General features: G+C 44.1%; 1 protein-coding gene across 3 annotated transcripts in view; it reads left to right on the top strand.

The window, feature by feature from the left end:
* The window catches only part of GADL1 (glutamate decarboxylase like 1), a 191222-nt gene that overhangs the window by 7182 nt on the left and 156088 nt on the right, over window positions 1-27952 (top strand). Inside the window, exon 1 of one of the 3 annotated variants that reach the window (XM_042235772.2) lies at window positions 15242-15313. The exons of the other annotated variants lie outside the window; for them this stretch is intronic. The gene's annotated coding sequence lies outside the window, so the exon portion shown is untranslated. Of the gene's footprint in view, window positions 1-15241; window positions 15314-27952 lie in introns of those variants that run through there. 3 annotated transcript variants of the gene reach the window in all.

Genomic DNA, 27952 nt, shown 5'->3' with positions numbered 1-27952 from the left:
CTCGGTGGACGTGAGTCTGAGTGGACTCTGGGAGTTAGTGATGGACAGGGAGACCTGGCGTGCTGCGATTCGTGGTGTCGCAAAGAGTCGGACACAACTGAGCGACTGACCTGAACTGAACTGATGCTCCCTGTGCTATACAACATATGTAAGTCCCCCACATGTGAACCTTCAAATTCCAAACTTTCAAAGATGCAAACCTGCATTCCATCACTCAGACATGAGTGAAAGTGCAGCTCGCCCCCCTTCTCCTGTTGCTGGCGACCCTTCAGCTCTACCATCTCCCACCTCCTCTCCCTCCTCCAGTCAGTATCTCTTCTTGTCTGTTCCCTGGATGCCAGCTGTGTGCCAACCATTGTACTGTCCTGCTTTACTTTTCAAGGTCCTGTACCTTAAGACTGAAAACGTTTTCTTTATTTTGTTTTTTTTTAAATATATTATTTGTGTGAAAAGTAATATAAACCTATTACAGCACGGTACTACATAGCCATTTGCGTTAGTTGGGGACCCAGTCTAAATTTGTTGGAGTTTTTAACAAATTGGACTTATGAACACACTCTCAGAACAGAACTCATTCATACGCAGGGGACTTGTTGTGCAGTTTTGGATTATTTATTTCATATATAGTAGGTTGTATCTCTAATACCCTCCTCCTATAATGCCCCTCCCTGCTTTCCTCTTTCCACTCGTGACCACTAATTTTTTCTTGTGTTTGTGAGTCTATTTTTTGATATATTCACCAGTTTGTTTCATTTTTTGGATTCCACATGCAAGTTGTATTATACAGTATTTGTCTTTCTCTGTCTGACTTATTTCACTCAACATAATGCCCTCAAATCTCATCCTTTTTAATGGCTTAATAGTGTTTCATTCTGTGGGTGTGGATTATATATTATAACATCTTTATCAGTTCATCTGTTGATGGACACTTAGGTTGCCTTCATATTTTTTTAAATATAAATTCAGATTACACACACTGCTGAAGTATCTCTATTTTTTTGCCACATCACATGCAAGATCTTAGTTCCCCAATCAGGGATCAAACCCATGCCCCCTGCAGTGAAAATGGGGAGTCTTAATTACTGGACCAACAAGGAAGTCCCTGCTACCATATCTTTACAATAAAGAGAGCTGCTGTGAACACTGGGGGGTGTGTATCTTTTCGAAATAGTGTTTTCCTGATTTTTTTTCATATATACCTGGGAGTGGAGTTTCATTATTTTTGAGTGTCTACCCAAAACTATATATGGTGCTTCTATTTTTAATTTTTTGAGAAATTGTCTTACTGTTTCCACAGTGGCTGTACCAGTTTATATTCCTAACAACCACGCAGGAGGGTTCCCTTTTTAAAACATGCGCACCAACATTTGTTTGTGTTCTTTTTGCTTGTAGTCACTCTGACAGGTGTGGGGTGATATCTCATGTGTGTTTTATAATGTTTGTTTATTTGGCCGCAGCGTGTGGGATCTTCAGTCTTGATCGTGGCGGGAAGGATCTTTAGTTGCCCGGTGTGAGCTCTTAGTTCCCTGACCGAGGGTTGAACCTGAGCCCCTGCATTCAGAACACAGAGCTTAGCTTCTTGTCCACCAGGGAGGTCCCTCACGTGCTTTTAATTTGCATTTCTTTGATGACTAATGATACTGAACCTTCTGTATACAGTCTTTGAAAAAGTGACTCTTTATATCTTCTGCCCATTCTTTAGATGGGTTGCTTGTTTTTCTGATGTTGAGTTGTAGGAACCGTTTATATATTTTGGATAATAACCCCTTATTGGGCATACCACTTGCAAATATTTTATTTCATTCAGTTAGGTGTCTTTTTGTTTTGTTAATGGTTTCCTTTGCTATGCAAAAGCTGTTAAGTTTAATTAGGTCTCGTTTGTTTATTTTCCCTGTTATGTCCTTTGCTTTAGGAGACAGACCCAAAAGATATTGTTACAATTTATGTCAAAGAGTGTTCCTCCCATATTTTCTTCTAGGAGTTTTATGGTTTCTGGTCTTATATTTAGCTCTTTTATCCACTTTGGGTTTATTTTTTGTATATAGTGTTAGAGAATGTTCCAATTTCATTATTTTACATGTCGTTGTCCAGTTTTACCAAAACTATGTATTGAAGAGACTGTCTTTTCCCCATTGTAAATTCTTTCCTCTTTTGTCATGGGTTAATGACCCAATGGCGGAGAAGGCAAAGGCAACCCACTCCAGTACTCTTGCTTGGAAAATCCCATGGACGGACGAGCCTGGTAGGCTGCAGTCACGGGGTCACTAAGAGTCAGACATGACTGAGCAACTTCACTTTCACTTTTCATTTTCATGCATTGGAGAAGGAAATGGCAACCCACTCCAGTGTTCTTGCCTGGAGAATCCTGCTGGACTGCTGTCTCTGGGGTCACACAGAGTCGGACATGACTGAAGCAACTTAGCAGCAGTAGCAGCAACAACACAGCATGGTGTGATCTCTCACCTAGAGCCAGACATCCTGGAATGTGAAGTCAAGTGGGCCTTAGAAAGCATCACACGAACAAAGCTAGAGGAGGTGATGGCATTCCAGTTGAGCCATTTTAAATCCTAAAAGATGATGCTGTGAAAGTGCTGCACTCAATATGCCAGCAAATTTGGAAAACTCAGCAGTGGCCACAGGACTGGAAAAGGTCTGTTTTTATTTCAGTCCTAAAGAAAGGCAATGCCAAAGAATGCTCAAACTACTGCACAGTTGCACTCATCTCACATGCTAGCAAAGTAATGCTCAAAATTCTCCAAGCCAGGCTTCAACAGTTTGTGAATGGAGAACTTCCAAATGTTCAAGCTGGTTTTAGAAAAGGCAGAGGAACCAGAGATCAAATTGCCAACATCTGCTGGATCATAGAAAAAGCAAGAGAATTCCACAAAAACATCTGCTTCATGGACTATGCTAAAGCCTTTGACTCTGTGAATCACAACAAACCATGAAATATTTTTAAAGAGATGAGAATACCAGACCACCTGACCTGTCTCCTGAGAAATCTGTATGCAGATTAAGAAGCAACAGTTAAAATCGCACATGGAACAATGGACTGGTTCTAAATTGGAAAAGGAGTACGTCAAGGCTATATATTGTCACCCTGCTTATTTAACTTATGTGCAGAGTACGTCATGAGAAACGCTGGGCTGGATGAAGCACAAGCTGGAATCAAGATTGCAGGGGAAAATATCAATAACCTCAGATATGCAAATAATACCATCCTTATGGCAGAAAGTGAAGAAGAACTAAAGAGCCTCTTGATGAAAGTGAAAGAGGAGAGTGAAAAAGTTGGCTTAAAGCTCAACATTCAGAAAACGAAGATCATGGCATCCGGTCCCATCACTTCATGGCAAATAGATGGGGAAACAATGGAAACAGTGATAGACTTTATTTTCTTGGGCTCCAAAATCACTGCAGATAGTGACTGCAGGCATGAAATTAAAAGATGCTTGCTCCTTGGAAGAAAAGCTATGACCAACAAAGACAGCATATTAAAAGCAGAGATGTTACTTTGCTGACAAAGGTCCATATAATCAAAGCTGTGGTTTTCCAGTAGTCGTATATGAATGTGAGAGTTGGACTGTAAAGAAAGTTGAGCACCAAAGAATTGATGCTTTTGAACTGTGGTGTTGGATAAAACTCTTGAAAGGCCCTTGGACAGTAAGGAGACCTAATCTGTCAATCCTAAAGGAAATCAATCCTGAATATTCGTTGGTTGGACAGATGCTGAAGCTGAATACATTGGCTACCTGATGCGAAGAATTGACTCATTGGGAGATACCCTGATGCTGGGAAAGACTGAAGGCAGGAGAGGAAGGGGGTGACAGAGGATGTGATGGTTGGATGGCATCACTGACTTGATGGACATGAGTTTGAGCAAGTTCTGGGAGCTGGTGAAGGACAGGGAAGCCTGGCAGGCTGCAGTCCCTGGGGTGGCAATGAGTCAGTCAGGACTGAGTGAGTGAACTGAACTGAACTGACCCTAACTTTTGCATTTCATAATTTAACCAACCAAATGTGCATTCCTAGACCTAATAATTTAGTCCCATTTTTAAAATTATGATAGGTCTTTTAATTTATAGATTTACTATCCTGACCTTTTCTATGCAAATAATTTATCTGTTGAAGAACTAGGGCCATGTGGTCTACGTGAGTCTCTGCAATCTGGATTTTCCTGCTTTTGTGCTAATGATTTAACATTTTCTCTGAAGCTTGCCTTCCTTGAACTCTGGCTTGCGCCTCCCTAGCCCTTCCTCTTTCTCAGTCCTTTTGGCTAAATTACACTTTTTAGTCTGATCCTTAAATTCTAGAGACAACCATGAAATCATTCTATCTATTAGGTTTTTTATTATAATATTAGGCAATAAAGCATTTAATTAAGTTTCTCCTATTCATCTCCTCAATTCTTTCATGAATTTCATTCAACATTATAATGAGTTGGCTGAAAAATGATGCTCTCATTTTCTAATTGTTTCAAATAGTAGTAACTTGGGTGTATTATGGGGCAGTTTTTATAAACTCTTGTACACTGCTGTTGAGGTTATCAAATGATATAACTGCTATGAAAAGCAGTTTGGAGGTTTCTTTAAAAATGAAACATGAAACCACCATATAAGTTCTAGTAAAGAGGAGCCTGGCAGGCTACTGTCCATAGGGTTGCAGGAGTCAGACACGACTTAGCGCGTAAACCACAAAACCACCTCAATTCCACTTCTGAGTAAATATCCCAAATAATTGAAAACAGAGTCTTAAAGAGATGCCATTTTTACAGCAACAGTATTCATAATAGCCAAACAGGAAGAAGAAAACCAAATGTGCATCGATGGATAGATGGATATATTAAATATGGTATATGCATTCAGTGGAATATTATTTAGCCTTAAAAATGATAGATGTACTGTTTGTGCTCCAGCAGGTATGATCGATCCCCAAGGACATTATGGTAAGTGCAAGAAGCTGGGCACAGACACACAAAATACTGTGTAATTCCACTTATATAAAGCTGGGAATAGAATGCTCATTATCAGGAGCAGGGGGAATAGAGGGAGTGGAATGTGTTTAATGGGTCTAGAATTTCAGTTTTGCAAGGGAAAAATTAGGGAGATCTGTTTCATAACAATGTGAATTTACTTAACATAGTGAACTGTATTGTTAAACTGGTTAAGGAGGTAATTTTTATGCTATATGTGTGTGTGTTTTTTTAAATCACAATGAAAATGGAATACCCAATTTAAAAACAAGCAAAAAGACTTTTCAGGATAGAAGAATTCATAAAATAGTTTAAGAACTCACCTCCATGTACAGTTTAACCTTCTTTGTGTCTTTGATGTTGCCATTACGAGCACTGAATGTTATCATGTTCTCAGGAGTTGAGAGGAGTCCATCTGTCTCTTTGTCCCTCCGTTGAATGATGTCAGATCGCGTCTCTTGAATTCTTCTCTCCTGTTGCTGATTCCCTCCTCAACGCATTTTCCATGAGTGTCAGCTTTTTTTCTTTCTCCTAATTCTAGTAGCATTTTAAATCACCATTTGCTGCACTTAACTCCAGTTCATTGTTTTTTAACAAGTTTGGCAGTTATCTCTTCTTGCTTCTTTTAGCTTACAGAATGTTGAAATTGTCCAGGATACAAGGTAGTTTGCCTCTGAATGAGGTGTGAAGAGGACTGTGAGTGAAGTTTATAAATACCTGTCACACTGACATTGTTCTATATTATTTATTTTGCATTCCTAGTATTCTTAGGTACTTCTGGATGGTTGATGTTGCCAGATAAGAAGCTTCCATATAGAGTGTTTCTCTATTTGGCAAACTATTTTTGTATAAACATATGAATGAATAATTATAGTTCATGCTTATAGTTTGAAGAAACGGATAACTTTGCTCAATAGATAACATATGTAAACAGAATTGGCATGTAAGTCTCAGTTTAAGGGAAAATCGTGGCTTTACTCACTGTTCTGCCCTGGGAGTGTGACTGACTTCTAGCCCTTAGGGCAATTCCTGCATGCCGTACTCGCTCTGTTTACACTGCTCCCATCAGCTGTCCAACTGATGCTGAAAACGTGGCTTCTGTGCACTAGTACTGAAATTGAATCTCAGCGTCAAGTTCTGGGTGAAGTAGAAAAGAATTGCTTTATTGCTTTGCCAGACAAAGGGGAGACACAGAGGGCTTCCTTCTTGACAACTGTATCCCAACCCTGGGGGTATTGGTGAGAAGTTGGGCTTCCCTCCTGGCTCAGAGGTTAAAGCATCTGCCTCTAATGTGGGAGACCTGGGTCGGGAAGATCTCCTGGAGAAGGAAATGGCAACCCACTCCAGTACTCTTGCCTGGAAAATCCCATGGACAGAGAAGCCTGGTAGACTACAGTCCATGGGATCGCAAAGAGTCAGACACGACTGAGCAACTTCACTTTCTTTCTTTCACTTTCTTTAATGGAAAGTGAAAGTGAGAGTCGCTCAGTTGTGTCTGACTCTTTGCGATCCCATGGACTGTACGGAATTCTCCAGGCCAGAATTCTGGAGTAGGAAGCCTTTCTGTTCTCCAGGGAATCTTCCCAAGCCAGGGATTGAACCCAGGTCTCCCACATTGTAGACGGGTTTTTTACCAGCTCAGTCACAAGGGAAATCCAATTTAATGGAAGCACTGTAGATAATATCAGCGATCTTTACCAAGTTCTCTTGGATGAGGCCACCTTGCAGCTTCTTCAGAGCAAAGAAGCGATGGCTCTCCGAAGACAGAGAGAGACAGAGCCTGAACTTAGTGCTTCAGGGGATGGAAGTGACTCAGAAACACCCACTAGTCCTCAGAGGAAGGCAGGTGGGTGGAATGCCCTTGATTCTTGCAAGGATCTCTCTCTGATGAAGATGACGGCAGAAACCATGGGACAGATAAACCTACTTTATCAGGGAGCTGGGGAAGAACAGTGTAAGTCTGGAGGGGTTGACATCATTGCCCACAGCCAAGATGAGTCCGCCTTAGTGAGGAAACACCCCTCGTATGTGACCAAGATGAGACAGGAGAGACCACAGTATGCCTCAGCCATGACTGCCAGGTGGGAGAGGAGTAAAGACGCAGACAAGTGAGACAGCCAGAGATGAAGAGCCAGGGGCCGCCCGTGGATGCAAGGACTCCACTACTGTTCCTCCAATCCGAAGCTGAGTAACGTATGCTTCCTCCCCATGTACCTAGAAGCCTTCAAAACGGCTTGGAGACAGGGGAGTGGGAATCTGAGCGATCAGCATTTTTATTGAGCATTGTAAAACTGGAGCATTGCCTAAACGGACTGTTTATCATCGCTGACCAAATTTTGACCAGATTGGATTAAGTAATGGAAATTTTGTCACCTCTTTCCATCAGGGGAGATTCATGAGGAGATAACATCAATTAGAGACCAAAGTAAAGATACAATCAGACTTTGTTTTATTATGCTTTGCTTGTTTGCGCTTCCCAGATACTGTTTTTTACAACTGAAGATTTGGGGCAACCTTGTGTTGAGCAAGTCTGTTGGCAACATTTTTCCAACAGCATTTGCTCACATCACGTCTCTGTGTCACATAACTCACAATATTTCAAGTTTTCCCATTATTGTTATTATATGTTGGAAGGTGACCTTCTGTACAATGTCATGAACCTCCATCCATAGTTCATCAGGCACTCTGTCTATCAGATCTAGGCCCTTAAATCTATTCCTCACATCCACTGTATAATCACAAGGAATTTGATTTAGGTCATACCTGAATGGTCTAGTGGTTTTCCCTACTTTCTTCAATTTAAGTCTGAATTTGGCAATAAGTAGTTCATGATCTGAGCCACAGTCAGCTCCTGATGTTGATTTGCTGACTATATAGAGCTTCTCCATCTTTGGCTGCAAAAAATATAATCAATCCGATTTCAGTGTTGACCATCTGGTGATGTCCATGTGTAGAGTCTTCTCTTGTGTTGTTGGAAGAGGGTGTTTGCTATAACCAGTGCGTTCTCTTGGCAAAGTTCTGTTTGCCTTTGCCCTGCTTCATTCCGTACTCCAAGGCCAAATTTGCCTGTTTTACCAGGTGTTTCTTGACTTCCTACTTTTGCATTCCAGTCCCCTATAATGAAAAGGACATCTTTTTGGGGTGTTAGTTCTAAAAGGTCTTGTAGGTCTTCATAGAACCATTCAACTTCAGCTTCTTCAGCATTACTGGTTGGGGCATAGACTTGGATTACTGTGATATTGAATGGTTTGCCTTGTAATATTGAAATGAACAGAGATCATTCTGTCATTTTTGAGATTGCATCCAAGTACTGCATTTTGGACTTATTTGTTGACCATGATGGCTACTCCATTTCTTCTAAGGGATTCCTAATGAACTATGGACAGAGGTTCATGACATTGTACAGGAGACAGGGATCAAGACCATCCCCATGGGAAAGAAATGCAAAAAAGCAAAATGGCTGTCTGGGGAGGCCTTACAAATAGCTGTGAAAATAAGAGAAGTGAAAAACAAAGCAGAAAAGGAAAGATATAAGCATCTGAATGCAGAGTTCCAAAGAATAGCAAGGAGAGAGAAGAAAGCCTTCTTCATCGATCAATGCAAAGAAATAGAGGAAAAGAACAGAATGGGAAAAACTAGAGATCTCTTCAAGAAAATTAGAGATACCAAGGGAACATTTCATGCAAAGATGGGCTCGATAAAGGACAGAAATGGTATGGACCTAATAGAAGCAGAACATATTAAGAAGAGGTGGCAAGAATACACAGAAGAACTATATCAAAGAGATCTTCATGACCCGGATAATCACAGTGGTGTGATCACTAATCTAGAGCCAGACATCCTGGAATGCGAAGTCAAGTGGGCCTTAGAAAGCATCACTACGAACAAAGCTAGTGGAGGTGATGGAATTGCAGTTGAGCTGTTTCAAATCCTGAAAGATGATGCTGTGAAAGTGCTGCACTCAATATGCCAGCAAACTTGGAACACTCAGCAGTGGCCACAGGACTGGAAAAGGTCAGTTTTCATTCCAATTCCAAAGAAAGGCAATGCCAAAGAATTCTCAAACTACTGCACAATTGCACTCATCTCACATGCCAGTAAAGTAATGCTCAAAATTCTCCAAGCCAGGCTTCAGCAATATGTGAACTGTGAACTTCCAGATGTTCAGGCTGGTTTTAGAAAAGGCAGAGGAACCAGAGATCAAATTGCCAACATCCGCTGGATCATAGAAAAAGCAAGAGAGTTCCAGAAAAACATCTATTTCTGCTTTATTGACTATGCCAAAGCCTTTGACTGTGTGGATCACAATAAACTGAGGAAAATTCTGAAAGAGATGGGCATACCAGACCACCTAACCTGCCTCTTGAGAAACCTATATCCAGGTCAGGAAGCAACAGTTAGAACTGGACATGGAACAACAAACTGGTTCCAAACAGGAAAAGGAGTACGTCAAGGCTGTATATTGTCACCCTGCTTATTTAACTTCTATGCAGAGTACATCATGAGAAACGCTGGGCTGGAAGAAGCACAAGCTAGAATCAAGATTGCCGGGAGAAATATCAATAACCTGAGATATGCAGATGACACCACCCTTATGGCAGAAAGTGAAGAGGAACTAAAGAGCCTCTTGATGAAAGTGAAAGAGGAGAGCGAAAAAGTTGGCTTGAAGCTCAACATTCAGAAAACGAAGATCATGGCATCTGGTCCCATCACTTCATGGGAAATAGATGAGGAATCAGTGGAAACAGTGTCAGACTTTATTTTTTGGGGGCTCCAAAATCACTGCAGATGGTGATTGCAGCCATGAAATCAAAAGACGCTTACTCCTTGGAAGGAAAGTTATGACCAAATTAGATAGCATATTCAAAAGCAGAGATATTACTTTGCCAACAAAGGTCCGTCTAGTCAAGGCTATGGTTTTCCAGTAGTCATGTATGGATGTGAGAGTTGGACTGTGAGGAAAGCTGAGTGGAGAAGAATTGATGCTTTTGAACTGTGGTGTTGGAGAAGACTCTTGAGAGTCCCTAGGACTGCAAGAAGATCCAACCAGTCCATTCTGAAGGAGATCAGTCCTGGGTGTTCTTTGGAAGGACTGATGCTGAAGCTGAAACTCCAATCCCTTGGTCACCTGATGCAAAGAACTAACTTACTAGAAAAGACCCTGATGCTGGGAAAGACTGAAGGCAGGAAGAGAAGGAGATGACAGAGGACGAGATGGTTGGATGGCATCACCGATTCGATGGACATGAGTTTGGGTGAACTCCAGGACTTGGTGATAGACAGGGAGGCCTGGTGTGCTGCAGTTCATGGGGTCGCAAAGAGTCAGACACGACTGAGTGACTGGACTGAACTGGGCTGAACTGAACTGAACTGAACTGAAGGTGACCTATGGTTAATGGCCTTTGACGTTACTATTGTAATTGTTCTTTGGCACCAGGAACCATGCCCATATAAGACAGCAAATGTAATCAATAAATGTGGGAGTTCTGACAGGTCCATCAACCAGCCATTCCCCATCTTTCTCCCTCTCCTCAGACCTTCCTCTTCCCTGAGACAGCAGTGTTGACATTAGACTCTTAATCACCCTACAATGGCCTCTAAGTGTTCAAGTGAGAGGAAGAGTCCCAAGTCTTTCGCTTTGAATCAAAAGCTACAAATGATCCAGCTTAGTGAGGAAAACACGCATCGTGATAGGCCAAAAGCTAGGCCTCTTACACCAAACAGCCACGTTGTGGACGCAAAGACAATATTCTTGAAGGAAATTAAAAATGCTATTCAGTGAGCAAGAAAGAAACAGCCTTTGTGCTGATATGGAGAAGATTTGAATGGTATGGAACGAAAATCTGGCCAGACACAAAATTCCTTTAAGCCAATACCTAATCCAGAGCCAGGCTCTAATTCTCCTCAATTCTCGCAAGGCTGGGAAAGGTGAGGAGGCTGCAGAAGAAAAGTCTGAAGCCAGCAGAGGTTGGTTCATGAGATCGAAGGGAAGAAGCCATCTCCTTATCATCAAAGTGCAAGGTGAAGCTGCGGGCGCTGGTATAGAAGCTGCTGTAACTTACCCAGAAGGCCTCCATAAGATAACTAATAAGTGGCTATGCTAAACAATAGATTTTCAATGTAGATGAAACTGCCTTCTATTAGAAGAACTTTCATGACTAGAGAGAAGTCAATGCCTGGCTTCAAGCCTTCAAAGGACAGGCTGATTTCTTTTGCTACGGGCTAATGCAACTAACTCGGTGAGTTTAAGTTGAAATCAATGCTTATTTTTCCATTCTGAAAGTCCTAAGGTCCTTAAGACTTATGCTAAATCTACCCCGCCTGTGCTCTGTAAACGGAACAACAAAGCCTGCATGAGACCACATCGGTTGCCAACATGGTTTACTGAATAGTTTAAACTTACTGTTGATCTACTCCTCAGGAAAAAAAAAAAAAAAAGATTCCTTTCCAAATATTTACTGCTTGTTGACAAGGCACCTGGACACTCAAGAGTACTGATGGAGATGTATTAATAAAAAGAGGTTAATACTGTTTTAATGCTTGGTAAATAATATAACATCTATCCTGTAGCCCATGGGTCATTTTAACCTTCAAGTTTTATTATTTAAGAAATACATTTAGTAAGGCTATAGCTGGCATAGATAATGACTCCTCTGATAAATCTGGGGAAAGTCAATTTAAAAAAAAACCCTCTGGAAAGGATTTGCCACTTCAGATGCCATGAAGAATATCCGTGTTTCATAGAAAGAGGGCAAAATATCAATAGGACTTTGAAAGAAGCAGATTCCAACTCTCATGGATGACTTTGAGGGGTTCAAACCTTCAGCGGAGGAAGTAACTGCAGATGTCCTGAAAGTACCAAGAGAACTAGAATTAAAAGTGGGACCTGAAGGTGAAGCTTAATTTTTGCATTCATATGGTAAAATTTGGACTGCAAGGAGATCAACCCAGCCAGTCATAAAGGAAATCAATCCTGAATATTCATTGGAAAGGCTGATGCTGAAGCTGAAGCCCCAATACTTTGGCCACCTGATGTGACGAAATGACTCATTAGAACAGACCTTGATGCTGGGTAAGATTGAAGGCAGGAAGAGAAGGGGACAACAGAGAATGAGATGGTTGGATGGCATCACCGACTCAATGGACATGAGTTTGAGCAAGCTCTGGGAGGTGATGAAGGACAGGGAAGCCCCTGAAGTCCACAGGGTTGCAAAGACCTGGACATGACTGAGTGAACAGCAATGATAAACTTGGACAGATAAGAAGTTGTTTTTTATGGATGAGCAAAGAAAGTGATATCTTGAGATGGAGTCTACAGTTGGTGAAGATGCTGTGAAGCTTGTATAAATGACAAAGGATTTAGAGTAAATTTAGCTGGGGGTTTGAGAGGCTTGTCTCCAGTTTTGAAAGAAGTTCTCCTGAGGGTCAAATGCTATCAAATAGCATTGCATGCTGCTGAGAAATTGTTTGTGAAAGGAAGAGTCAATGAATGTAGCAAGCTTCATTGTTGTCTTATTTTAAGAAATTGCCACAGTCACCCCAGCCTTCAGCAATCACCACCCTGATCAGTCAGCAGCCATCAACGTCAAGGCCAGTAAAATGATTATGACTCACTGAAGGCTCAGATGTTGGTTAGCATTTTTTTTAGCAATAAAGTATTTTTTAGTTAAAGTATATGTATTTTTTTTTTTAGAGATAATGCTGTTGAATACTTAATAGCCTAGAGTATAGGGTAAACATGATTTTTGTACACACTGGGAAACCAAATAATTCACATAACTTGCTTGGATATTTACTTTATTATGTTGATCTAGAAGTGAACCAGCAATATCTCCAAAGTATGTCAGTACTGAGTTTTTCTCAGTATACCTGAGTGTCGTAAATGTCACTGTGCCGCAGACACCCTTGAAACGAGATGGCTGCTTCAGCCACTGCCCTTGACATCAGCGCTGTTTGGAGGGAGTACAGTTGCCAAAGATAAATGTGTGTGAAGCTGAGGCTCGGGTCTGCTGATGAAGAATCCCATGGCAAGAGGCTTAGAAGTTAAGTTTTCCACTTTTTAAAGATGGAAAAGCAATGGCAGTCAAATGTCTTTCAGTCATGTTGTAATTTGAAGCTGAAGTGTTCCATGATACACTCGTGCCTGTGAACTCAAAGCAAAACAGTATAGAGACACTTCTGAGACAAAACAGACTCTCCATCAGCTCCTTTCCTGAACCGCAACCATGGACGTCCTGAAACATTGCAGGAATTCACAGTTTTGCAGATCATTGATGAGGACTGCTTTTAGAAATGCTGGAATGTGATTTCCATTCATTATGTGAATAAGAATTTAATTTTAGAAAGGGCTTTAGCTATAGAGTTATTGACTATTATCAACTGTTACTAATAACTGTTATTGATTGTCCCTGGCGGCTCAGACGGTAAAGCGTCTGCCTACAATGCCTACCATGTCGGAGACCCGGGTTCAGTCCCTGGGTTGGGAAGATCTCCTGGAGAAGGAAATGGCAACTCACTCCAGTACTCTTGCCTGGAAAATCCCATGGGTGGTGGAACCTGGTTAGGCTATAGTCCTTGGGGTCACAAAGAGTTGGATACGACTGAGTGACTTCACTTTTTTTATTAACTGTTGCCTGGTGTCTCAGACGGTAAAGCGTCTGCCTGCAGTGCAGGAGACCTGGGTTCAGTCCTTGTGTTGGGAAGATCCCCTGGAGAAGGAAATGGCACCCCACTCCAGTACTCTTGCCTGGAAAATCCCATGGACGGAGGAGCCTGGTAGGGTACAGTCCGTGAGATTGCAAAGACTTGGACACGACTGAGCGACTTCTCGCTTCTATCGACTGTCAGAGTGCTGAGGCATCTTGTGGCCCACCATTTAACTGAAGGTATCATTTAACCATGGGGCTCCCCTGGGGGCTCAGTGGTAAAGATTCCACCTGCCAACGCAGGAGGCACGGGTTCGAGCCCTGGGTTAGGATGACCCCCTGGAGAAGGCGATGGCAACCCACTCCAGTGTTCTTGCCAGGAAATTCCATGGACAGAGGAGGCTGGTGGGCTACAGTCCGTGGGGTGGCGAAGAGTTGGACTGAGTGACTAAACACCACCAGTCGCTTAACCAGAGAAGTTAAAGTCCTATTTTGCAGCCACAGAAACTAGGTAGGGCTAGCGTTGGGTCTGGAACCCCCGCCCCATCCCAAATTCCAGAGTGTTCTCTCTGTGCGTAAGAAATCCACCCTGCAAGATACTGATTAAATCAGTTAGATCTGTGTTTCTTTCCACCAGCATCTGCCATGTCTTGGTGCAGCATGAAGAATTTCAGCATCCAGGAGCTTCTATATTGCAGCACGACCATCTAAATTACTTGATGTCAGCTGTTGTTAAATATTAAAATCTATTTTGGTGATTGAGCTGTAGCATTGAGAAATCTTAAATTTTCACACTCCAATTTTTGCCTCTTAAATACATGGCTAAATCCTCCCTTTGTTTAAGTGCCTTAGCTGATAAGTCTGTTCCCCCATTCAGCACTCTGGATTCTGTGTTGCTTGACCTTCTAATACTTTGTATCAACTTACACAATCAATAGAGCCTTAGCTGATATTTTATGACATATCTGTTCTTTCAGATCCTATATGGGCCAAAAAAATACACGCAAGGAATGTATTTTCCTCATATGCATTTTCCTCGTGGTATGTTCTGCTGTGCTATCGACTCAGTTTTATTTCAGTACCTAATTTGTATGAGGCAGTGATAGAGGAGAAAGAAAATCTATGAAAAATTGAATTTCCTAATATTCATCCATGGTCTTATTTTTCAAGTTGATGGCACAACAAAAGCGAACTTTAGAAAGTAATTGTGGAACATACATATGATGACAGTTTTGCCCAGAAGTGTTCAATACAGTATGTCAGCTTAGCAGTTAATTGTTCTTTTATTGTTTGACCCGTGTTAGTCCACCCTCCCTGGCGAGAGTGGCTGCATGGTTTAGTGAAAAGAGAAGAGACACTGCAATCAATCATAGTTTAAATATCAGCCCTGCTATTTACTATGCCAGCTGCATGACCTCCATAAATTTAATTAACCTCTTGGGTTCTCATTTCCATATTTGTAGAATTGGGTATGATACTTGCCTTATAAGACGTTAGGAAGATCCATGCAGAGACATGTAGTATGAATACCTGTTACAGTGTTTGATCCACAGGCATTCAAAAAACAGCAGTCATTTGTTTTGATTTGGATTTTCCAGAAGCAGCCCATGAGTCAAGGATTGGAGTGTAAATAGAATCTTTGGAAGGTGGTCCCAGGGAGATCAACAGAGAACCGTTATAAAGAGAGTTATCACTGCAGGTAACTACAGTTCACTTCTGCTGGGTAACTAGAGCGTTGGTGAAGAACATGCAGCCCAGAGTTATCTCATATGAAGGACAGGAGAACGGGATGTCTGCCTGTTCATTTCTATCAGTTGTTGGTTGAGGGCTGCTGGTATGGGTATTAATTTTTCAGAGCTTTGGGATGTGAGCAGACAGTGTAGAAAGGTCACAGGCAAAGGATGAAAGTGCTGGCGCTTGGAAAGCTTGTACGTTTTCCTTGGATGAGACACACCTGAAGAACCACATTACCAGACTGTTGTTAACTGGAATTATGTTTTCTGATTGAGGACCTTTTGTTTTCCTAGATTCCTATCCCTTCGTGGGTAGAAGTCACGTCATACCAGCTCATGATGGTGTTAAATATTCAAAAATATTGTAAGCCAATTTGTAAACTATTGGTCCCTTGAAATTAGCTTGATGGAAGTCTTCATACTGTAGAAACAGGCACGTGCTTTGAAGCAGGACCTTTTTTTCCCTTAGATAATTTAAAGTTTCCCTGGGGACTCAGAGGGGCTTCCTTGATAGCTCAGCTGGTAAAGAATCAGCTGCAATGCAAGAGACCTGGGTTTGATTCCTGGGTTGGGAAGATCCCCTGGAGAAGGGAAAGGCTACCCACTCTAGTATTCTGGCCTGGAGAATCCCACAGACAGAGGAGCCTGGTGGGCTACAGTCCGTGGCGTCACAGAGTCAGACACACCTGAGCAAGTAACACAGCACACCAACAATTTTAGCAGCACTCCGCTGTCCCCCAGCCTTTCCTCCCAGGAGATGCGGAATAGGAATGAAAGAGAGCTGAGGTCAAACCTGAGCCTGACATCTTTTAGCTGTGAAGCCATGTCCTAACTTCTCTGGGCCTCAATGTCTTTGTCTGTAAAATGGGCATGTCTATAACTTACACAGCTGTGATGGACATTAAATGCAATAACACGCTGTCTGTAAGATACACTGTGGAACAAGGGCTTCTTTATTGAAATTAAGCCTCACGCCAATGTGGGAGGAGCTATGAAAGGAAAATTCCACAGGAGGAGTTAGGAGTCGGAGAAGAGTCACTAACCAGCTTCCCAAAGCACCATCGAGAATGGATAGGTTAGAGTTGGTGGGACCCGTGAGGGCAGGCATGCAAAGCTGCCAAGGTGTGACTGCTGTGAATGAAGCGGAAGCAATAGAGCTGTTGATCTGTGCGACTGCCATCTCAGGAGGTCCAGAGCCAAGCCTCTAGTGGGGAGGAGACGAGAGTGAGACCAAGCCACAGTGTGCTGGCAAGTCCGCAACTACCCTCCACAGACGTCAGAGAGGCTGCGCTGCGTGTTCACTTCCGCCCGAGTGCAGGGCCGAGAGCCGCAGAGAATGCTGGGTTAGGAGACCACCCCAGGGGCAGAGCCAGACCCCATTCAACACGCACACTATACAGCCGGCTGGGTTTCAGAGCTGCTAGGGGCCAGTGCCTGGCCCTGGGCCTTGCCTCCTTTCCGGGGTGTGTCTGCGGTCTTATCCCGTCCTTCTCACTATCGTGCGTTGGGTGTAATGTCTGGTAACTTCTGTTTTAGTTTATGTGTCCCTGGACCAAGAGCTGCCTTGTCTGTCTGTACACTTGATACAAACCCTGAGATCCCAGACTGAAGACTGTTTCTACGAGATAAGATTTCGGTTGGTCCTGGGATGGAAACAGCATATTTTGTGGAAGGGAGGAATAGGAGTAACTTGCGGCCAGAGGGAAGCCTCTGCTGGATTCAGATCCCTCCCTTCCTAGAGTGCCTCCGTCTTGCAATGTGATGTTGCCCTCTGTCATCAGGCGTGAGCTTTTCTCCTACACCTTTGAGCATGATTTTCCTTGTGACTTGGTTTGACCAACAGAGTACAGTAAAAGTGGAAACAGAAGGTTGTGTGGCATCCACCCTGAAATCTCAAGAAGCTTGGCAGCTTTTGCCTTTGCCGCCTGAACTTGCCTCCCCTTCTGAAGACCTGTCACATCGCTGGGACACGACAGGGCGCAAGGAGAGCGAGGCCCAGCTCGCTTAGTCTTCCGAGCTCTGAGCTGGGCTCTAGGCCGCCACACAGGCCACTGCAGGCGTGTGGGTTACCCAGGGAAGACTGGAAATGCGCCCAGCTAAGCCCCGGATGGTGGGAAATAATGCATCCTTGTATTTAAATTTATTGACTTGTCTGTGTTGGCTCTTGGCTGTGCATGCGGGGTCCTTGTCTTGTCGTGTGGGATGCTCCGTGGTGCCTCGCTGGCTCTCTAGGTACGGCCTGAGGGTTTAGTTGCCCCATCGCTTGTAGGACCTTAGTTCCCTATGCAGGGATTGAACCTGCGTCCCCTGTGTTGCAAGGTGGATTCTTAACCAGCAGACCACCAGGGAAGTCCCCACCCTTGTCCTAATCCACAAAGTTTTGGGGTCATTTGTTACACAACCAAAGATAACTTACACATCCAGCCAGTAAACTATTTTGTGCTTAACTTAGCCAGAGTGGCTTTTAGTTGTTTGTATCCTTACAGGGTTGTTGTGTGGGATGAATGTGCTACATTTCGTAAAGGACTTATCAAAATCTGGCTCACAGAAGGGCTAAATGAACGGTGGCTATTGTATGTGAAATAGGTTCTGAATGCCTATGAGAGGTGTAGTGCAGACAGCCGTTAGGACATCCAATAGAGTCACAATGAATGGCAGTCTGCATGCCACTGAACCACAGTTCTCTCAAATCCAAAATGAGGACATTTCCTAAATTATCTGTAAGTGCTTTTCAAGCTCTAAGATCCCATGATCCTACTCTAAATTGGCCCCAAACTCAGCTTGGCACATCCTCTCGATGGCTCTAAACTCACGCCTCATTGGGTCTCAGCTGTGGACTAGCCCATGCCAACGCCTTTATGGTCTTTTACGCAGTGCCTCTGAGTGCTTCATCTATCAACACAGGAGCAGCAGCGAGACGCGCGCACCCCCAAAGCTGCTGCCTTTGCTGCTTCTGGGGCACCATTGATACTGTAGTTTATGCAACTGTTGCCTCCCAGGTAGCTTCAGCTTTTTGAAATCTTCGCTCTAATATTATATGGAGGGGAGGCTGATTCTGGGCAGCATAAAGGATGAGGAGGAAGATGCTAGTGATGCTTTACCCTCTTCTCTGCTTTACTGAGCAATTCATCTCTGAGCCCACATTTGCATCCCCCATTCAGCAATGCATTCGCCCTGCAAATAAGAGCCCTCCCTTCCTAGAAGGCAGTTTAGACCGTGTATTTCTTAAAGATGCTTCTTGAGAGGCCGTCGCCATTCCGGGAAGCTTCTCAGCATATCCTTTCCAGTTCCATTGTAATAAACTTCATGAAGAGATTTTGGTCAATGAAGATCTCTGCACTTGAGGGTGGCCACAAGTGAATTAGCGTGTATGTTGAGATACTGAGCTGAGAGTGGTTGCTCACTTCTGACCTAGAAGATGACCTTCTGAAGGCCTAGACAAGGAGGCAGAGCCCTGGCACAGATGAACATCACGTCAGAGTTAATCAACGGATCATGCAAATGAGGCACCCATTTATAGCATTTATTTAAATTTTCATTTAAATTGCTGGTTAAATGGAATCATTTAACATCCCACAGTCAACACTTGAGTAAATTGGTTTTAAAACTGTATATTATATTGCGGCACATCGCAGTTTATACACAGTTCCAAAATAATTGCTTGTTGCTCTCAGAGTACAAAATATGTGTCCAAATAGTTTGAAGTGGTTACATGAGAAATAATGTCTTCTTCTTTATTTTTTTCTTGGGGAAACTGATAGAATATAGTCCTTAGGATTGTGAGGTCTGAACTCAGGTCACCTGGCATTGAATTCTGTCTCTGACACTTACAGTTCTCTTTGTCCCTCTGGCTTCCATCCTGTCTGTAAAATTGAGTTAATAAAGAGAATTATTATGAGAATTGGATGAAGTGACGTATATAAGATACCTAGCTCAGTACCTGATCCCTTGCAAGCACGTAATGTTAACTGCTGTTATTGTTTCCTAAATGCTATTGTATTTTTGTTCCCTTTCTGCATACTACTGCTGGAAAAGCTACTAGAAAAGATAGTCACACAGGTGGCTGGCATGGTATTTATTTTTGGCCATGCTCTTCTAGTTGCCTTTTACTAAGACAGTGATCTACCCACTGGCCACAAACATCCTGACTTGTACGGGAGTGGAACATTTCATAAAGTAGAAGAAACATAATATTTGTTTTCTGATGGTAGCTGGGTGACCTCTAAGTTTTGGAGAATACTAAAAATAGATAAGAAGCTCTGAAGGTCCGGAGAATATACTTACTAAACTACGTCTAGTTGGCTTTAACTTTGCTTGATTAGAAATGTCTACAGAAGCCAAGTTATTCTGAGTATTAGTTATGGTTCTCTGGTTCTGCCGAACACAGAATGACTCTTGCTCACTAGAAGGGGGAGTTTACTTAGAAGGATTTGGGAGAACTCACAGAATTGGTGAGAAAGCTAAATAATGAGACCTTGGAAGAAACAGGGGCCAAGGCAAGGGGTAAACCTAACTAACAGTGCTGCCAAGACTGGGGAGAGAGAGATTCCAGCTGGGATGCTGGCCAAGCTAAAAATTGCCCAAGCTAACAAGCAAACTCAAAAGGAACATTCTCCCTACTCAGCCTTAACTCTCGGAAAACAGGAGAGTCACTGATAATAAGGCTACAGGTCAAATCTAACGTTTCAGAGATATTGTAGGCAAGAAGTTAGGTAAAGAGTCGGAGAGGGTACAGAGCCAAGAAGATGGCCGAGGGGAAATGCCAGCAGGAATGGCTGGCGTTGACTCTTGAGGGAAGGGCTAATGAAGGAGAGGGCAGACACAGTGAGAGCAGTTCCTGGGGAACACGTTACTGTTGAGCCAGACGAAAGCACATCATCTGTAGCCAAGTTCTGCTGCCAGGGCTGAAATTTACCGTATGCACATGCCGATCTAGAGTTCTCATCGAGCCTGGCTTCATCCAAGTCCTTGCAAACTGAAGTAGTATCCATCAGAGAAATTCATAAGGTAGAGAGGGGAATGGTGGGTGAGGTGGTCTTGAGAGCTGCCTGTCAGCCTGACAAAATGACACTTCCCATACCAGCATGTAGATCTTGTCAAGTAACCTTTACTCAAGTCACAGGAGTAGACATCTCGGGAAATCCTACTCTCCTGAAAATACCAGAAGGTCACCCAGTTTCTGGCCTGGTGCTCTGTGAAAGGTAAACATTTTGAAATTAAAAATAAATAAAGTTTATGGTGAACCGTGCACGTATCAGCCGTTGGTAGGGCAGTGACAGCTATATCGGAGAGGCTCTTTCAGAGACTCCCTTCTAAGAAGCTTGCCATCTCGGAGGATGGATGGTGTTAATGGACCTAGCTGTTATGTTAAAGGTCATGGCTTGGTGTTTCCATAGACTCTGAATCACCTGACAGGCAGCCCAGGTGCTAACACACGAGGATCTCACAAAATCACACTTGGGGTGAAGGGAGCACGCCACCACCCTGAAACGTTCTGCGTTCCTGCATGCTTTGCAAGAGAGGAGCTGATGTATGGATGCACACCATGACTTTTACATATCTTATTCTGTCACCTTCCATCCAAAGATCACTTCAGAACGCAGACTTCCTGGAGTGCAGAAAAGCTATACTATCCAAGCACAGTTGTAAGGCTTCTTAGAAAAACCTGAGGTTCCTGGCTTCAAGTTTGCGGTAACGGTATTATAGGGGAGAGATCAGATTAAGTATAACCTGTCTTCTCTCTTGGCTCAGAGGGTAAAGAATCGGCCCACAGTATGGGAGACCTGGATTCGACCCCTGGGTTGGAAAGATCCCCTGGAGAAGGGAATGGCTACCCACTCCAGTGTTCCCATCTGGAGAATTCCATGGGCAGAGGAGCCTGGCGGGCTACAGTCCATGGGGTCACAGAGTCAGACACGAGATAACGACTAACTCTTCACTTTCCCATCCTGTCTGTTATGTAATTCATGTTCTCCCTCTCCCTGGCCTGGATTATTGCCCTCATATTTCCCCAACTTGAGCTCTTGACTTGCCATCTGAACCCATCACTGGTACCCACTTAATCTTTCGAAGGCACTTTTCTTACTCCATCAGAAATTCCCAACTGTTCCTATTGCCCATCAGGTGATGGCCACATTCCTCAGTCCTCAGAGACACTCTCGCCACCTCTCAGCAGTCAGTCGCTTCTCCATTTTACAGACCCTGCCCCTTGGATGAAGAGAAGCTCTTGAGGTTTCCTGGACACACACACACACACCACTTTCTCTGCCTAGTTCCGGTTGCTTTTCGGTCCTGAATGTCTTTCCCATGACCTTTGTTTCGACTCCATCATAACCAACTTCGACTAATCAGTCTAAAGCCTTGATATTCCATTCCTACTTTTCCACACGTTGACCCAGCTGGCCCTTTTCTGGTGCTCCCCACATCTGCCTAGGTCCCTACCATTTCCCTGGTGGCTCAGGTCCCCAACTCAGGAGTCTTCGAAGATTCTTCTGTTGTCGTGACCCCCTGAATCCACGTCATCAGCCAGCCCTCTCGGCTTTACTGCCAAAGCCTCCCGGATTGCAGCGCTTCACTGCACCTTCTTTCTGCATCTCCTCCCAGATCAAGAGGCTGGTGCCTCTACTGCCTGGACTTCCACAGTAGCCTCCTAGGCAGCCTCCTTATTCGCACGTCTGCCCTTAGACAGGCCCCCTCTACAGGGTGCCAGAGACGGCTGTCGGAGATGCGAACCAGACTGCGCGGCTCTTCGCTCGGGCTGGCTGCTGCCTTTGGCATGAAACGCCTTGCCTGGTCTGCTCCCGAACCTCTTCCCCAAGCTGGCTCTATTCTCCCTTCCCTCGTCCTCACCCCTGGGCCCCACCCATCTCTTTCCCGTCCTTTGAGAGAACAATTTATAGATCGTTTACATCTGTTGCTTCTTTCTAAACTACTCTCTCTTCATGTCTTTTTACATCTGGAACTTTCTCCTCATTTGCATCTTAATTCAAATGTTTCTTCATAGGAAATACTTTCCCCTGATCAGATCTGAAATTCCTCCTTGTCTTCGTTCTACCAAGCCTTTCAGGTAACTTCCTTTAAAGCATTTGTTAGGGTCTGCAATTATTTAAACTGTTTCTTTGTTTTTTTGTTTTTTTTTTTGTATTAAGTCTCTCTCCCATCCACCCCAAGTAAATTTGTGCCTTCCTCTGCATTGCTCAGCTTCCAGTGCCTCACACATTGTTCTGAACATAACAGGCCCTAAATAAATATTTGCTGAATGCTTGAATGAAGGACCATTCTAAATACCATCTAACCTAAAAGGACTTTCTGCTTCTCACAGTCAGAAGCCCTTCTCTGGAATTTCAGTGTGCTTTATCCGACCTCAAGCATCGTACTTTATACTTTACACCTTGTGGATGGGATCCTAGCTATTCACAAATGTGTCTGCGCTTCCTTGTTGGACTCTGTGGTTACTGTCTCTATGTCTGACTCGTCTCTGAGTCTCACACAGTGCCTGCCCCAGGGTCTTGCACATACCTAGTATTCAATAAATATTTGGGGAAGTATAAACAAAACAAGTATTAACTCTGTGAATTTCAGCTACAGTGAGTTTAACCCCCAAAATAAGACCAAAGGAGTGATCTGCGTTGTCTTTTTTTTTTTTGCCTTTGGCTGCCATCTCCAGGGCCTCCCAGGTGGCTCAGTGGTAAAGAATCTGCCTGCCCATGCAGGAGACATGAATTAGATCCCTGGGTCAGGAAGATTGCCTAGGGAAGAAAATGGCAACCTACTCCAGTATTCTTGCCTGGAAAATCCCATGGACAGAGGAGCCTGGCAGGCTACAGTCCATTGGGCTGCAAAAGAGCCAGACAGGCTTTGCGACTAAGCCACAAGCAAAGCCCGTCTCTAGTGGACTGAAGCTGTGAGCGTAGTTTCACCACTCACTCCTGTGACTTCACATTTTAGGGCTGTGCTGTGGACATCATTTGGTGTCTAAGCCAGGTCTCTGATTAAACCAGTTACAGAGCTAGATTCAGACACTTAGTCCCTGAACTTGTTGCTACTATCCGCACCTTTGGAGCTTCTGTGGCTGCTGCCTTGTATTATTGTTATTTCTTAATATTTATTTATTTCCTAGAGTCGTCTTCCTTGTAGGCTGCCCACAGCTACCCTCTCATTGGCATGCTGTATCTAAGACAGCACAAATGGCTTAAAATGGATATGATACTCTAAAAGGATGCAAACAGTGGTTAAATCTGACAGTGCCAGGTACATCGACTGAATTAGGTGTCCATTTTTTTCAAGCTTAGAAGAAACAATGGATTTAGAAGACTCTGATACAGAGGACTGTCTCTTCAACTTCTTTTCAGCTCTGTTTTTTTTTTTCTCCCTGTCCCCCTGGATATTGTCTTTCAAGACTTTAACAACTTGAGAGCAGAGACTGCATTTTTTGCTTTCTGTATTCCCAGGCACCAGGCTGGGTGCTCGGTACCCGGGAGGCCCTTATTAATTTATTGATTAGTGTTGCCCTCTTTCCCCAGTTTTCTTCGCTTGCCTGTCTTGGACTGGCCCACTAGGCTCTCCAGGTCCTGACCCTCAGCTCTTACTAGGGCCCCGGTGTCTCTGGCACAGCTTTTCTGAAGTGTTCCTTAGCCTCCCCACCAGATGCCTGGATTCACTTTTGACTCATTGTTCCTCTTTCTGTTCCTTGGAAGCAAGCATTTATTTTCCTAGAGCTAATTTTCTCTTAACAATTAAAGACTCTCAAATGGCGAGCTTGGTTCTTTCGGGTTGATTTTCTGGCAAAGATCTGACCTTTACCGGAACCAGCGTGTAATGTTGGTACCGGGAGAGTCCATGAACTCCGCCTCAGTAATGGTCCTTCCTCACTGGGTCCTGTTCTCTCTTCCTGCCACTCAGGTCTGCGGCTTGCAAGGCTGTCTTCCACCCTTGCAACGACCCAGTGTTTTCTCCACTGGCCAGATAAGAAGGCTGGGTCACGTGGATGTTAAGCATGGGCAACATCATAGCGGCACAGTTAGAACTGGGGCCAGCATCTCCCTGGTTTCAAAGCTTAAGCCTGGGCATCGACTCAGATGCTAATGGAAGCCTTGCTAATGGGATTACACTGACCGGAGAATGGGCAATGCCAGGTCACTGTATTGGGAGCTGGTGAGACCACACCTGGGTTATGCCTCTTTTTATTAGAGATAAACTCATTCAGAGGAGCAACCATGGATTATCAGATCCATGGAAGAAGCTGGAGCAGTTTTAATGGGCAAAATAAGAGATTTAGATGCGAATCGATGAAAGTCTTCACGTGTTTGGTATAGGTGCTGCCGAAGCAAGCACAAGGTTTGGGTTAGAGCCCCACGGGAGAGAAATCAGACTTGCTTTGTCTACCCCTCTCCTGCAGAAGCCTAGAGAAATGCCACAAGCGCAGATTCAGAGTCACCGTAGGCGAAGCTTTGTGGCCCCTCCAGCTGTTTGCCGTGGAGCTGTTACTTTAAGAAATGAAGAGGTTTTAGAATTATTATTATTACTATTAATTCCTGCAGATTTTTACAGAGAAGACAAGTCTTCGAATTCAGAAGTCTTCTCTGACCCCTCAGCTTCTCCTGTAACCCTAAGCCATAGCCCTAAATGTCTAGATTGTTTGCATTCAGCTTGTTACTGGTGTCCTTCTCAGGACATGGGACACTCATTATCTCCTGTTGCATTATTCAAACTCTGAGACTCTCAGTTAACAGAGGATAGAAACGGGGTCTAATTCATCTTGCTGTCATTATTGACTCCGTAACACCGCCTTACAAACTGTAGATGTCCATAGCACGGTACCTTGTTGCTCCTTCATAAAGCTTCAGTGTATTATTCACCCCAGTTTCACTGCTTAACCAGCTCTGCGCCCCTGGACAAGCCAGTTAAACTCTCTGTGTCTCCACTTCCTCAACTATAGAACTGAATAAGCAGCTGGAAATTTTGTGACAATTAAGTTTTTCAACTCTGTAAAGTTTTGAGAGCAGAGTCTGCCCCACATGTCTTGCACTGTTGTAAATTTTCAGCACCTAACTCCCAAAGAGACTTTGAGATACGCAAGGAGATGATCAAGTTCCTATCTTTAGCCTCCAGCCTGCTGTGTGGCACACAGGAGGTGAGTAATCCATGTTTGTTGAAATGGATACATAATCATTAAACGATAAGAGAGAAGCCAGGCAGCCAAAGATGTTAGATTCTGGAAGCACCTGAGAGGTCAACAACAACTGTGGGCCCTAAACCCACCTGCGTGTTAGTATAAGTGAAGGCAATGGCACCCCACTCCAGTACTCTTGCCTGGAAAATCCCATGGACGGAGGAGCCTGGTGGGCTGCAGTCCATGGCGTCGCTAAGAGTCGGACACGACTGAGCGCCTTCACTTTCACTTTTCACTTTCATGCATTGGAGAAGGAAATGGAAACCACTCCAGTGTTCCTGCCTGGAGAATCCCAGGGATGGGGGAGCCTGGTGGGCTGCCGTCTATGGGGTTGCACAGAATCAGACATGACCGAAGCGACTTAGCAGCGGTAGCAGCAGGTGAGAGAGCAGCCGGCCCAGAACTTTTCCTGGATTGTCTCCTATTTTACTGATGAGGGAAAGTTAAGCACAGAGAGAATGTGTCATTCCAGGGTCAGAGAACCTGAGAGACTCAGACTCAGCTCTCCTGTTGTCTCAGCCACAGGGCTGGGGAAGGGGTTTGGGGGCTGTGTGAAAGGGTTAAATAAGATGACCTCTAAGATGGCGATGCAGCCAGCCAACAGCTCAGGGAGTTGTTGAGTGCTCGTGAACACCAACAACTGAGCTATTTCCTGGGACGTCCAGAAAACTGAGACATGGATCCCCTCTGTCATTGTTTCTACTCTGGTTCAGGAAATAAAATGTTGACACAAATAGCCACTTTCCTGCAAAGTGGACAGTGACAAGGCAGGAAGTTTGGACAGCTGCCCACTAGGGGCGGACAGAGCTGCTTGACTGTGGCCGGAAGTTCAGCTCTCTTCACGGGGCAAACTCCTCCCACTGAGCCTCCTTCCTCCGACTGTTCCAGGAGATAACTCACCAGCTGCTTTAGAGTTCACTACCCTGGCGTCCCTTGGACTGCAAGGAGATCCAACCAGTCTGTTCTAAAGGAGATCAGTCCTGGGTGTTCTTTGGAAGGAATGATGCTAAAGCTGAAACTCCAATACTTTGGCCACGTGATGCGAAAAGTTGACTCATTGGCAAAGACTCTGACGCTGGGAGGGATTGGGGGCCGGAGGAGAAGGGGACAACAGAGGATGAGATGGCTGGATGGCATCAATGACTTGATGGACATGAGTTTGGGTAGACTCTGGGAGTTGGTGATGGACAGGGAGGCCTGGCGTGCTGCGATTCATAGGCTCTCAAAGAGTCGGACACGACTGAGCGACTGAACTGAACTGAACTGAGCCCTGGCGTCTGATCATTCTGAGATCTCCCTTTCCCTGTCATAGCTTACTGTCACATGTAATTACTCCTGTTTATTTATGTATTTAATAAATAGTTTTAATTGCCTACTGCTGTTACCTAACACTTCCTGAGTTTGCTAGTATTTCTAATGTTTACTGAGAGCCCACTGTTGGCCAGGCTTTGCTTTAGGTCTTCATCTGCATTGATTCACTTAATCCTGTGAAACTCTGAAATAGTATTTGAAGCTGAATGTATCATTTGGGCTTCCCTGGTGGCTCAGATGGTACAGAATCTGCCATCAGTGCAGGAGACCCAAGTTTGACCCCTGGGTTGGGAAGATCCCCTGGAGAAGGGTATGGCTGCCCACTCCAGTATTCTTGCCAGGAGAACTCCATGGACAGAGGAGCCTGGTCGGCTATAGTCCATGGGGTCGTAAAGAGTCAGACACAACTTAGTGACTAACACTTTCACTTTATGATTTGTTTGGCAAGGAAGAACGGTGCATCTTTGCAAACAAAACAGCAGTTGAGCTAATTGTATGGATAGGAGTTTGGAAAGTATGGGGTTGAGGAATCGGTGGAAATAAGCCAGAATGTTTTGGGATTGACTGGTTTCCACGTTTGCCGGTGTGGTTCCTGGAGTGAGATTTGTGATGGACTGACCTTCAGACACCAAAAGCCTAGAAAACAGAGAAGGAGGGCGAAGAGAAAGAAAGTGGCCTTGGTGAGAAGAACGCACAGTGAGGAGAGGGAGCCTCTCACCCGCGGTTTCCCTTGATGACCCAGACTGCAAACTCAGTTTTGCCTCATTGACCCTGTTCCCCGGGTCCTTCTTTCAGCCCCTTCTGGTCCTTTCTAGTCCATGAATTGAGTTCTTTGTCTGCCCTCTTCCTACCAAAGGCGTCTCCTGCTTGGTTAGGGCTGGCAACCTGCAGTGGCATCTCAGAGGAGGGGATATGGTCACTGGCTGGTTGAAGGAGCCAGGGTCCTGGGCTTCTTGTATCTAGTAACCAAAAAATGTTTATGGAACTCTTCCAATCTGACAGGCACTTTCGGGTGCCCTGAAACAGACAGCAGCTAACAGGAACTGGATCATTCCCGTAGAGCATAATCTCTGTTGCAAAGACAGTCTTTAAACAAGTAAATAAATAAATATTATACATATCA

The sequence above is a fragment of the Ovis aries genome, chromosome 19 (assembly GCF_016772045.2).
Source record: "Ovis aries strain OAR_USU_Benz2616 breed Rambouillet chromosome 19, ARS-UI_Ramb_v3.0, whole genome shotgun sequence".
NCBI classification, from domain to species: Eukaryota; Metazoa; Chordata; class Mammalia; order Artiodactyla; family Bovidae; genus Ovis; species Ovis aries.
The sequence above is the reverse complement of the archived record's forward strand: the minus strand, read 5'-3'. Positions and strand labels throughout refer to the sequence as shown.